Genomic DNA, 14,267 nt, shown 5'->3' with positions numbered 1-14,267 from the left:
AATCTGTTGTCAATGTACCCGTGAGCGTTCCGATAGTGCATTACCTGTCTGGCCAACGTACAGTTCTTCACAATTAGGGCATTTGATGCAGTAGATTAGATTTCTACTTCTGCAGTTCATGTTCGCATTAGTGAATATTTTCCCTGTTTTTGTGTTCATATATGGGCCGGTATGGATTGATTGGCATGTGCCGAATCGGCTATCATTGCATTTGGATACAGTGAATGTTTGACTTTTGTTGCTGAGGTCAAACCTTGCCTTTGTTAATAGCTTTTTCAAGTTTTTAGGTTGTCTCTTACTGAGAGTTATATTTTGATCTGTAATGATATTTCTCAATTCCTTACTTTGTGCAAGGATCGGTAAGTTCGCTTTGGCGATATTAAAGATGTTCTGGAGGCATGGATTTTGTGTCACTATAAATGGAATGATCTTTTCCTGTTTGTCTTTTCTTTGCGGTGTCCTCAGTTGTTGTATGGGTATTTTCGAAGCCCGCTGAATATCATTTTCTATGAGTCGTGATGGGTATTTTTGCTTCAGCAGAAATTCTTTCAGTTCCATCAGGCGTTGATTTCTGGTCTCTATATCCTCTACAATAGTACATATTCTCCTGGCTAGGCAGTATGGTATGTTGCGTTTTGTATGGGGTGGATGGCACGATTTAAAGTTCAAGTATTGGTGTGTGTCTGTGTGTTTGTAATTTATATCTGTGGTCATGGCGGTGTTCTTTTTAATTACCATTATATCTAGAAATGGTAATTTGCTACTGTTCATCTACTTTGTAAATTGGATGGATGGGTGTAGGTTGTTCAGGAGGGTGTTAAATTCTTCCACAATGTTTTGAGGTTTGGTCCAGATTATGAAGCAATCGTCCAGGTATCTCTTCCATGCTTTTTCTATAAACTTCCTAAATTCGGTGTTATATCTCTCCTCTATTTCCTGGTAGAGTTTTTGTTCCAAGTAACCCATCACCGAATTCGCATAAACGGGAGCAAACCTCGTCCCCATAGCCGTGCCTTTAATTTGGATATAGTTCTTACCATTGAAGAAGAAAGTATTATTTTCCAGGATAAGTCTCACTGATTCTAGTATAAATGTCACCGTGTACCTGTTGGGAATTGCTTCTCTGTGTTTGTTTACCCAGTATTCAACCGCCTTTATTCCTAAATCATGTGGGATATTTGTGTATAGGCTTACTACATCGATTGAATTTGGATTGAATTTGTTTCAGTGGTTTTGGGAAGATGGGATAAAAAGTCGATGTCATCCCGAATGAAACTGGGTATGTATGTACAAAGTGGCTTCAAAAGAATGTCGATGAAATTGCTTAGACGGTGAGTAGGGCATACTGGGCCAGCTATAATTGGTCTAAGTTTTAAATCTTTTGGATGTAGCACTTTTATGTATTCACTTCCTTGTTCCTTTACTGCCTGTTGAATATCTTCTGACTTATGTATTTTGGGTAAGCCGTAAAAGTTACTGGGTTTTGGTTCGAAGTTGGTGATGTAGTCTCTTTCATTGTCAGTGAGTGAGTTGTAGTGTTTAGAAACTAGGTGGTTGATCTTCTTCATGATGTGGTGGTCTATGTTCGAGGGTATTTCACAATAGAAGGTTGTGTCATTTAGTTGTTCCTCAACTAAATCCTTGTAGTATTCCACATCCATGATGACGATTGCACCCCCTTTATCTGCTTGTTTAACTATTATTGTTTCATCGTTTTGTATGCGTTTAAGTGCAGATATCTCTGATTTGTTAATGTTCGGCCTAACTTTGGTATTTTGTTTTAGGGGGAAGTTTGATAGGGTGTCAATATATTGGTCCAGGTAGATATTTCTGCCTTTTGGTGGGGTGAAATTTGATTTATTCCTCACTAAAGAATCTTCGGTTTCATTATTATTTTTATTATTAATATTGGTGGTGAAGAATTCGACAAGTCGTAATTTGCGACAGAATTTCTGGATATCTTCCTTTAGTTCATGGTGGTTGACTGTTGGTGTAGGTGTAAATTTCAGGCCTTTTAACAGAAGTTGGGTTTCATCGTTGTCAAGATCTCTTCTGGAAAGATTAATTATCTTAGGGTCTATGTGTCCAGTTGTTTTGGGTATGTTACTTCTTGGAGTGTTTCTTTCTCCGGTGTTTGTTGTCCTGACATTAAAAAATGAATTTTTTTCTGTTTATGGTTACTATTTTTGTTGGTGTTGACTTGAAGTTTGTGTTTTCGTTGTGTTATTTTACCTGGTGTTGTTATGTTTGCCTTCCTATTTTCAGAATTAAATATCTTCTTTTTCAATTTGTAAGTATTGGTTTTAGTGATCTGAGAGGATGGTCTGGTATTGTTTCTGGTTCTAGGTCGGTTTTTTCCCGGTTTTTTGTAGGTAATCTTTGTTGAGGTTTTTAAAATGATCTGGTGTTCCTACGTCTAAAGGTCTGATCAGAGAAATATTTATTTTGTTCATGTTTTTTGTTTATAATGTGTAGATTAGGGTGTTTGCGTACAAAAGGGGAAGAGTTCTTACCGTAGTTCCTCTTTGATTTCTGGTGGGATGGGCGTTTATGTTGCCTCATGCTCTGGTTTTTGTTACCTTGGTGAGATTGTTCTTTTTTACTGTTATTTCTCTGGGTTCTAAATTCTTTAACGTAGTTGGTAGAATATTTATCCAGGAATAGTTGTTTCTGCTGCCATAATTTTCATGTGTGTGTGTGTGTGTGTGTGTGTGTGTGTGTGTGTGTGTGTGTGTGTGTGTATAATATGGGTGGCTTATTAGCAATTTAACAACCTTCCCGTTATTAGACCCCACGTTAGTCACATACTTAATAGAGTTGCCTGTCTTTTGCAACGTGCCAGCATTCCACACTTGGGCTTCTGCTCATCTCTCAAGGCATTTCATATCGAATGCATCCCGAAAGAAAATTTTCGCTGATATGGATTGAGAATGCACGCACTCACTCACCTCAGCTTATTCCGTAGCTCCCACTCATTCACACTTATGTATACACCCTCACGCACACTACATCAGTCACGCAACGACTGGCACATTCACGTGCACTCTGACTCACACTGCCTCAGTCACGCAACGACAGCACACTGTGCACGCAAAGCGACACCGCTATTCGAACTCAACCGAATAAATCCTGTCCTGTATATATTCCCAGAATTCTCTCTCCTGATATGCGCAATTATGCTCAGCTTTACATCACATTCACCAACATAAATACTTTCCACAATCCTGAACATTGTTTTCTCACTTTGCAAATGTTTATTTGCATGCCTTCTTTTTTTCTTAATGCATTCATGTTGTTTTGTTTTTCTTGTGTTTGGATATTGAATATTTTACTTTGCATTTTTCATTCCTCCTGGCATAGAGGGCATTCAACACAGCATTACCATTTCACAGCTCTGTATTTGTCATCTGATAAAATAATGACAAGTTGAAGATTCTTCTGGATAGTTTGTCCTAAATATTTTCAACCGGAGAGGATAATCATTCCTCCTGCTTGTCAGTATTGACTTGCAGTCTGCAGTGGGGTATTAACACACGAAAGAGCTATTTTGTCGTCGTAGCATAGCACCCTTGTGGGATCTAGTTTAAAACGGGGGCACCAGTATTTTCTTAACGAAACACTTTGAAACTTGGGACACTGGTAGAATGTGTCATATAAAACATCTTTTTCTCTTAGTCTTCTTAACAAAAAAACGTACATCGCAAGTTATTTCATGTTAAAGTTGTCGTATTTCTGTAATTTCAGTCTGTATTCGTCCATTCAGTCGAATACAGTAAGTGCTGACTACGTAAACAAACGATTCTCAAACGATTCTGGCGGTGATAAAATTATTATTTCCTTGTCAAAAAATGGCTGAAGCATATTGGCAGTAGGGTTAGGGTTAGGGTTAGGCAGTAGCTAATAAACCTTTCATACAGTTCAGGCAGATGTTAACGAAATAAACACGCGTGAAAGAAAATGAAAAAAGCAAATGTTGTACACATACAGTTCAGGCAGATGTTAACGAAATTATAAATGGAGATTAAATACGCTTTACACCGCTTAAACTGCCAAAGGAGTAAGTATAAACAGCTGAATACTTGTCAGTGATTGGTTGAAATTATCGAAATAAGACAATTTTTTACATGAAATAACTCCGAATACAAAAAATTTTTTCTGTTCTATAACACAAAATAGATAAGTATACGAAGTTTGAAAGTCTTTCAGTACCAAAAACACTACATAAAACATAAATGAAAACTGGTGCCCCCGTTTTGAACTAGATCCCAGTTGTGCTATATATATATATATATATATATATATATATATATATATATATATATATATATATATATATATATATATATATATATATATATATATATATATATGTATATATATATATATATATATATATATATATATATTTATTCATGAATATTGGTTTTCACTCTGCTTCGTATAAACAACTAAAATATATAGTAAGTCATGCAATTTCGTCCTGTCTCGCTACATCATTTAAGAGTTTTACATATACATATACAAAAACAAATTCTCATTACTTCTTACAAGTACTTATTACAGTTTGAATAAATTATTATGTGTTTTAAACCAGCCTTTGTGAACTTTCTTTATTTTCACCACTTGCAATGCAGCACACATTGGGGTCATTTATTTTAACATACACGTGGACTTTTACACGCCAGTATCAGCTCTACCTGCAACCTCACCGACGCACTACTTCAGTTGAATATAACCATGTATGAAGTGGTCTCAGGTACCACTACAAGGCGAATTTGTAGACGTCAGTAAAGTGATAGAGAGTACTAAGTAGTACCAGAATTACTAGAAATAAGAGTTAAATCAACTCAATAGCCACAGAAGCACTACCTTAATGACTGACAAAGGAGACAAGCTCGATAGTAGACATAGACAGAACATCGGTGATTTCGAATTTTGATGCAGAGCATCTGAATTCTCATCGGTAGTTCTTACCACACCTAGGGTTAAACTCAACTGACCTTATCAGCTTATAAGAAATCCATTGAACCCATAAGCTGGTTTTAAAAACGGTAAAGGTGAAAATTACAAATAACATGGGTGGCTTATTAGCAATTTAACAACCTAAAGGCAAATTTATAGACGTCACTAAAATAACAGATGGTACTAAGTAGTACCAGCATTGCTAGAAATATGAGTCAAACCAACTTAATAACAACAGAAGTACTATCTTAATGACTGACAAGGGAGACATATATATATATATATATATATATATATATATATATATATATATATATATATATATATTAGTTTATGTATATATTAATATTATCTCAGTTTAAAAAAATACCTTTGATAACGTAAATATGTTAATAGTTACCAGAGGTAGCAAAATTACACTAGAAACCAAGATATCACAGCCGTTTTACAGGGAGAGATACCAAGTTAAAGTGATACATTTTGAGAAGATATGAATAATAATAATAAATGGAGCAAAACGCATATAAATAAAAGTTCCTTTAATTCCTACACATGTTTCAAAATATATGAAAGAGCTCTTCTACAAAGAAGTAAGAGCTGCTGGAATTCCTCATATATTCCTCTTCAGGGAATCCATAAATAAACATATAAAAGCAAGACAAATACGAAATGATGAGGTAACTTACGAGCTAAGATGTTACATGGTCAGTGACCGTTAGAACGTTTGTTTACATAGAGATATAAAGGGATCAATGATATTATTCCATGGGCTTTAGGAATAAGGACGCTTGTTTACATAGAGATATAAAGGGAGGGGGTTGTGAACGTGATGCTAAAGGTTTAAATTAAATGAATGATTGAAATGTGGGGAGGAAGACAAATATGTTACTGTACAGGAACATTTGAAAGAACGTGAGCTAATTGCTGAGTCAAAAATGGAGGAAGGGAGAGAACTAAGGGAGTACATCAAATTAAATATATACTATATAAGGAAAACTAATTACATATTTATATGAAGTGTAGAAAGTGAATAAAATAAATAAAACATCATAGCCTAGTAATATATTATATTATATTATTATATTATTATACGGATGTTAACGTTAGTTAATGGTAAAACAGGGTACAGGATATTTATTGGAAAAGTAATAATGATAATAATATACACGTTTACAAGAAGAATAGAAATACTTAGTTGAAGTCACGGGAGGTACGAACAACAACCTGTGTGGCATTACGAAGAAGAATTAACTTAGCTAACTGTAGAACGGGAAAATAAAGCACTAGTAGTGAATGAGGCAGAAGTATATATATATATATATATATATATATATATATATATATATATATATATATATATATATATATATATATATATATTACTCTTTTACTCTCTTACTTGTTTCAGTCATTTGACTGCGGCCATGCTGGAGCACCACCTTTAGTCGAGCAAATCGACCCCAGGACTTATTCTTTGGATGCCTAGTACTTATTCTATCGGTCTCTTTTGCCGAACCGCTAGGTTACGGGGACGTAAACACACCAGCATCGGCTGTCAAACGATGTTGGGGGACAAACACAGGCACACAAACATACACACACACACATATATATATACATATATATACGACGGGCTTCTTTCAGTTTCCGTCTACCAAATCCACTCACAAGGCTTTGTTCGGCCCGAGGCTATAGTAGAAGACACTTGCCCAAGGTGCCACGCAGTGGGACTGAACCCGGAACCATGTGGTTGGTAAGCAAGCTACTTACCACACAGCCACTCCTATATATATACATATATATATATATATATATATATATAAAATATATAGTTTTAGGGAAAATAACCAAGTTTCAAGAACTCATCGATGAAAATCCACTATCACATATAGAAAAATTAATAATTAAAAGCACAATAAATGAGTATAATATAAAGTAAAGTAAATATCATAAGATAAATATAATAAAAAGATTACACGTGTTTCATAACTAATTTTCAAATAGAAAGGAAATTTAAATCGATTAAAATCAATTGAAATTATCGAAAATAAATTCTATTCAAAAATATAGCTAATCGTCAAATCGTAAGTAGAACAATAATTAGATATATATATCTCAACCAAAAATAAGTACCAAATGAATTAATATGAAATACTTATTATATAAAGATAGAAAAATTATTAAAAATATCATAATATCAAAATAATAACCATTCAATAATCATCCCTTCATCCATTATAATAACATGTATATTATATACAAAAAACATCTTACATAAATTATCATTGTTTTAAATACAATTTGAACGAAGTTTAAGTTTAAAATAATAATGAAGATAAAATTAGTACATATTTAACCGGTGTTATAGTTACTGTACAGTAACTTTGCTAAAGATTTTCTACTATTTGAAAATAATATGTATTCTTGTTTTTTATATTATTCATTTGGTTCTTTATAGATTATTTTTAATAGATAACTTATTTAACACTAAATTATTTAGAAGTTATAGTTTCATTTCAACTTAATATTAGAACTTCGATTTGAATAGTGTTGATATATTTTCGATTATTTTTGATTAATAATATTTGATTAATAATTAATCTTTATTGTTTATAATATCGTTAAAGATTTTTTAAAATTAAAACTTTGTATATATATATAAAGTTTAATCTTTTATTCTTAATAATTTTTTCTTTCCTAATTTTTTCATTCATAATTTTTCCATTCATAATTTTTTCATTCATATTTTTATTATTACGTTTGTAGAAATAAATAATCTTGTATTTTCTATTATTCAATTGATTTTTAATTATAATTAAATAAACGTCTTTAGCTTTAAATAGTATAGCTTTAACTATAACACCGGTTAAATATGTACTAATTTTATCTTCATTATTATTTTAAACTTAAACTTCGTTCAAATTGTATTTAAGACAATGATAATTTAAAACAATGATAATTATGTAAGATGTTTTTTGTATATAATATACATGTTATTATAATGGATGAAGGGATGATTATTGAATGGTTATTATTTTGATATTATGATATTTTTAATAATTTTTCTATCTTTATATAATAAGTATTTCATATTAATTCATTTGGTACTTATTGTTGGTTGAGATATATATATCTAATTATTGTTCTACTTACGATCTGACGATTAGCTATATTTTTGAATAGAATTTATTTTCGATAATTTCAATTGATTTTAATCGATTTAAATTTCCTTTCTATTTGAAAATTAGTTATGCAACACGTGTAATCTTTTTATTATATTTATCTTATGATATTTACTTTACTTTATATTATACTCATTTATTGTGCTTTTAATTATTAATTTTTCTATATGTGATAGTGGATTTTCATCGATGAGTTCTTGAAACTTGGTTATTTTCCCTAAAACTATATATTTTATATATATTTTATCTATAAAGCTCAATTTAATTTTAATTTTTTATTAATTGATTTTAATTGAGTTTTTACCTGTAATTTTGGATTTTGTCCCTAATATTATATATATATATATATATATATAATTATGTGTATTTCTTCTATCTTAATGAATAAAAATTCTTCTGATAGAATAAATGGGTTAATGGAAACCAATGTAGCAAAGAACACAAAATAACTGTGGTTAGCTCCTGTTTTTTAAGGCAGGAATTCCTTGAAATTTTGGGTATTTGAGTATATTTAAGAATTTAAGGATTGGAGAAAACGCATGTTATAATTGCATACTTTATTCCTACATATGTTTCAAAGGATTACAACCTGTGTGATCCATAGGGATCTTTGATATTAAAATTGTAACCTTCTCATCAGGGAAAGCATGGGAATCATCTTAAACGTAAGACATTATGACCGATTATGAAAACAATAGATGGATAAGGTTATGACTTGATTCATTTGAAAAAAAAAACAACCGTTAGAAAATTGGACGCTGCCAATGTGTAAGAGCGTACATGCATACATAAATACACATACACAAACACACACATATACATGCATACTGATACACACACACACATATATACATGTATATATGCGCTTATACACATACATACACATGTGCACCCGTATATACATATGTATACATATATATACATATATACACACACAGATATATACATATACATACACACCTATATATATATACACACACTCATACGTCCACATTTATACATATGCACATACGTACCCACGCATATACAAATATACACATGTGTGCGTGTCCCCATATACACATATGTACCCATTGTATGTATGTATGTATATGTATATATAAAACACTTGAGTTATTTTTCTTTTATATATACACATATATATATGTATATAGATGTATATATGTGTATATATGTATATGTATATGTATTTGTATGTATGTATGTGCATGCGTGTGTTTGCGTATGTATTCATGAATGTATATGTATATGCGAATCTGTTTATTTGATTAGGTAATAGGCGTAGATGTATAGCTATGTGTATGTGCATGAATATATTTCTATTTATACTTGTGTGTATATGTAGATGGATACATATGTGTATACGGGGACACGCACACATGTGTATATTTGTATATGCGTGGGTACGTATGTGCATATGTATAAATGTGGACGTATGAGTGTGTGTATATATACAGGTGTGTATGTATATGTATATATGTGTGTGTGTGTATATATGTATATATATGTATATATATGTATATACCGGTGCACATGTGTATGTATGTGTATAAGCGCATATATACATGTATATGTGTGTGTGTGTATCAGTATGCATGTATATGTGTGTGTTTGTGTATGTGTATTTATGTATGCATGTACGCTCTTACACATTGATTGGTATGTGTTGTCCAACCCACTATCCGGCAGCGTCCAATTTTTTAACGGTTGTTTTTTTTCAAATGAATCAAGTCATAACCTTATCCATCTATTGTTTTCATAATCGGTCATAACGTCTTACGTTTAAGATGATTCCCATGCTTTCCCTGATGAGAAGGTTACAATTTTAATATCAAAGATCCCTATGGATCACACAGGTTGTAATCCTTTGAAACATATGTAAGAATAAAGTATGCAATTATAACATGCGTTTTCTCCAATCCTTAAATTCTTAAATATATATATATATATATATATATATATATATATATATATATATATATATATATATATATATATATATATATATATATATATATATATATATATATATATATATATACATATATGTATACATACACATACACGCACACACACACATATATATACACACATACACACATATACACACCTTCACATACACATATGCACACATACGCACACCTATACATACATTCCTGTATATATGCATACATACACATACACACACACACACATATACATATATATATATACATACACCCACACACACCCACACACAATTACATACACACATATGCATATATATATATATATACATACATATGTGTTTTGTTTAAGATTATAAAAATATTAAGATTAATAACATACTGATTTGAAGCGAAGAATATAAACATGATAAATGAAACACCATTACCCTGTGATATATTAATATACTTATGTTAGCGCTATTCACTGGAAGAACGAGGTACAGGGTGTTTTGTTGAGAAATAATAATAATAACAACAATATACATGCTTATAAGGAGAACGCCGGATATAAGGCAAAGCAGCTAGTGGTACAAAGCAACTCAAGTAGTAATTACTGGGAAGGAAATTACTTAATCAACTATAGAAGGGGAAAAGGCTAGTTACGGTGGATGTAGAAGTAGATATTATTCAGAGGACATTTAGTGAGAACAGAAGAAAAAAAGAAAGAATAATAATAATAATAATAATAATAATAATAATAATAATAATAATAATAATAATAATAATAATAATAATAATAATTCGTATGTGTATTTCGTGTGCAAGATTCTTGATGTGGATACGTGTGTTGAAAGAAATACAATTAAACCTTGGGAGAGGCATTATGCCGGTAATAAACACACGCACTGGTTCAGTCCTTTATTAATTTATATAGTTTTTTGTTAAATTATTTCATTGCACTCTTGGAAGTGGAGGGACAAGATACTGAAGAGATTGCAAGAGTGCAATGAAATAATTTAACAAAAAACTATATAAATTAATAAAGGACTGAACCAGTGCGTGTGTTTATTACCGGCATAATGCTTCTCCCAAGGTTTAATTAAAATAATAATAATGCTTAAAACCTAACCTAGTAGGAATGATGGAGCTAACGGTAATAAAAGAAAGTATGTTTCTTGAAGAGCTGTCAGCGGTACGCCCTCTGAGTTATTTGGTTAACTAGGTGATTCTTGGAGAACAGGATATAAAAAAGTTACAAGTTACAAAGAGGTCAGAAATCCCTACCCTTGTCGTAGGGAACTGAGGTGGACAGTATGGACCATTCCAAAGAGAATTGCTTATTGCAATCCTTCAGTTCCCAAATAAATTTACTTAGGCCGGTGGTGCTAGCTTTATTTCTATCCCTAAACGACGAATAATGATTCGAAATTCTCTTGGAGACCTGTGTCGATGAGTTACCTACGTAAAATGAGGCATCAGCGTTAGATGTTACCTTGCATTGGTACACTACATTCTTGGTCCTTGCATTCGCACTTAAAAAACTTAATTCTATTAGGATTTAATTCCGAGATGCTAATCTTATTGCTAATCTTATTAATGTTACAGATATTTTTATGATTCCTAATATTGTACATACTACCTATATTAATATCTGAATGACTAATGCCATCATTTGTGTGCGTTAATAATAATAATAATAATAATAATAATAATAATAATAATAATAATAATAATAATAATAATAATAATAATAATAATGATAATAATAATAATAACAACAATAATAATAATAATAATAATAATAATAATAATAATAATAAGATAGGGAAAACACCAGTAACAATAAAGTCTGTCCCATCAAAAGAAGAAGTGCAAGAATTTTGGAATAAAATCTGGGCAGAAGATAAAACACACAATGAAAAGGCCCCTTGGATCGATAGAATATCTACAGACCTAGACTCCTTAGAGGAGCAAAAGTGGGAGGGGGTCACGGTAGAAGATATAAGATCTGCTCTCAGGAGGTCAAGCAAATGGAAGTCTCCAGGAAAGGATAAAATTCCTAACTTCTGGTTGAATGCCTTCCCAGAAAGCCATGAACTGCTAACAAAACTTTACAATGATGTTTTTCAAAATCCTAGTTTGATGCCCTCTTGGCTAGTTAATGGTTTAACATTCCTGCTTCCAAAAAATGAGGAAACAAACGAACCAAAAAATTATCGCCCCATAACCTGCTTAACAACAATGTATAAGACGCTAACATCTGTCCTAACCGAGTACACCTATAGTTTTTTAATAGAAAGTAGCATATTCCCTAATGAGCAAAAGGGATGTAAACGTGGATCTTATGGTTGTAAAGATCAGCTACTCATCAATAAGATGATCTTAGAAGATTGTCACAAGCGACACAAAAACTTGTCAATAGCCTGGATAGACTACAAAAAGACCTTTGATAGCCTACCACATAGCTGGATTATAAAATGTCTGGAAATATATAAAATAGCTCCTACTCTGCAAAACTTTTTATCTGTAAGTATGAGATCATGGAGAACCACACTGATGTTGAACAATGACAATGAATCTCTAAATGCTGGAGATGTAAGAATTTCATGTGGCATTTTCCAGGGTGACTCACTATCACCACTCCTCTTCTGTCTAGCCCTAATACCGCTCTCAAAATTGCTCAATGATGCACAGTATGGTTATAAAATATTTGATAAAAATATAAATCATCTCATTTACATGGATGATTTAAAGCTCTTTGCAAAAAATGACCAACAACTCAAAGGCCTACTAGCAATTGTTAAACAATTCAGTGATGACATCAGGATGCAATTTGGCCTTGATAAATGTGCAAAAGCTACCTTTATCAAAGGAAAAATGACAAATACATCTAATGTGAACCTTGACCAGCAAAATGTCATAAAAGAGTTAGAACCAGCGGAGAGCTACAAATACCTAGGGGTAATTGAAGGGGACAATATCAAGCACTCAGATGGCGTACCGCTGTCAGCTCTTCAAGAAACATACTTTCTTTTATTACCGTTAGCTCCATCATTCCTACTAGGTTAGGTTTTAAGCATTATTATTATTATTATTATTATTATTATTATTATTATTATTATTATTATTATTATTATTATTATTATCATTATCATTATTATTATTATTATTATTATTATTATTTTATGTTTGACTTTTGTTTTGCATTTGTACAAGTTGGATCCAAGTCTCACCCAGAGACCTCAAGAGACAACAAGTTAGAAGTTCATGTAGGTGTTATGCCTAGGGTACCATATATTTGGATTTGTACAGTTTTGTTCAAGTGAATGTTTAAGAAACCATAAGAAAATTATGTTTGCTTTAAAATTTGAGATCACATAGACAGTATTTTACGTAGGATATGGGCAGTTCCCATGAGCACTATCTTTTGGACTTCAGCCATTTTGGGGTTTCCTGGTATCTGAGCTAGGTAGTAATCAGCCCGTTTCGCTGTCATTCCCAGGGCACCTATGACAATAGGTATTGTTTTCGTCTTCAGATTCCACATTTTGCTAATTTCTATTTCAAGATCTTTATATTTGCTCAGTTTTTGGTAGGTCTTGACAGATACGTTTATATCAATTGGGACAGTCATATCAATGAGGAGGCATGATTTTTGTCTGAAGTCTTTCAGTATGATGTCTGGCCTATTTGCGTCTATCTTTCTGTCAGTTTGAATGGTGAAGTTCCAGAGGAGTGCAATGTGATCATTTTCAAGTACTGGGGGTGGTTTGTGTTCCCACCAGTTTTTATCATGGGGCAAGTCCAGGTTTTTGCATATTACCCAGTGAATATATTGTGCAGCTCTATCATGCCTGTTGAGATACTCTGTAGGCGCAAGCAGACTGCACATGGAGACAACATGATCGATGGTCTCATTTTGTTGTTGGCATATACGACATAATGGGGAGCTGCCGTTCTTTAATATGTTGGCCTGGTAGTTCTTTGTAGGTAGGCATTGATCTTGGGCTGCTATGATAAACCCCTCTGTTTCTGATTTCAATCCAGAGGCCATTAACCATTGGTGGGTAAGGGCTTTGTCAATATCTGCATTATTCGCTCTCTTTGGGTATTTGCCATTGAGAGGTTTTCCATGCCATTTTTCAGTCATAATAGCTAAGGCAGCAATTTTAGCACGGGTTTTCAAGCGCTTAGC

The sequence above is a fragment of the Octopus bimaculoides genome, chromosome 18, assembly GCF_046866305.1.
Source record: "Octopus bimaculoides isolate indiv1 chromosome 18, ASM4686630v1, whole genome shotgun sequence".
Taxonomy (NCBI): Eukaryota; Metazoa; Mollusca; class Cephalopoda; order Octopoda; family Octopodidae; genus Octopus; species Octopus bimaculoides.
Note: the sequence above shows the minus strand (reverse complement) of the source record.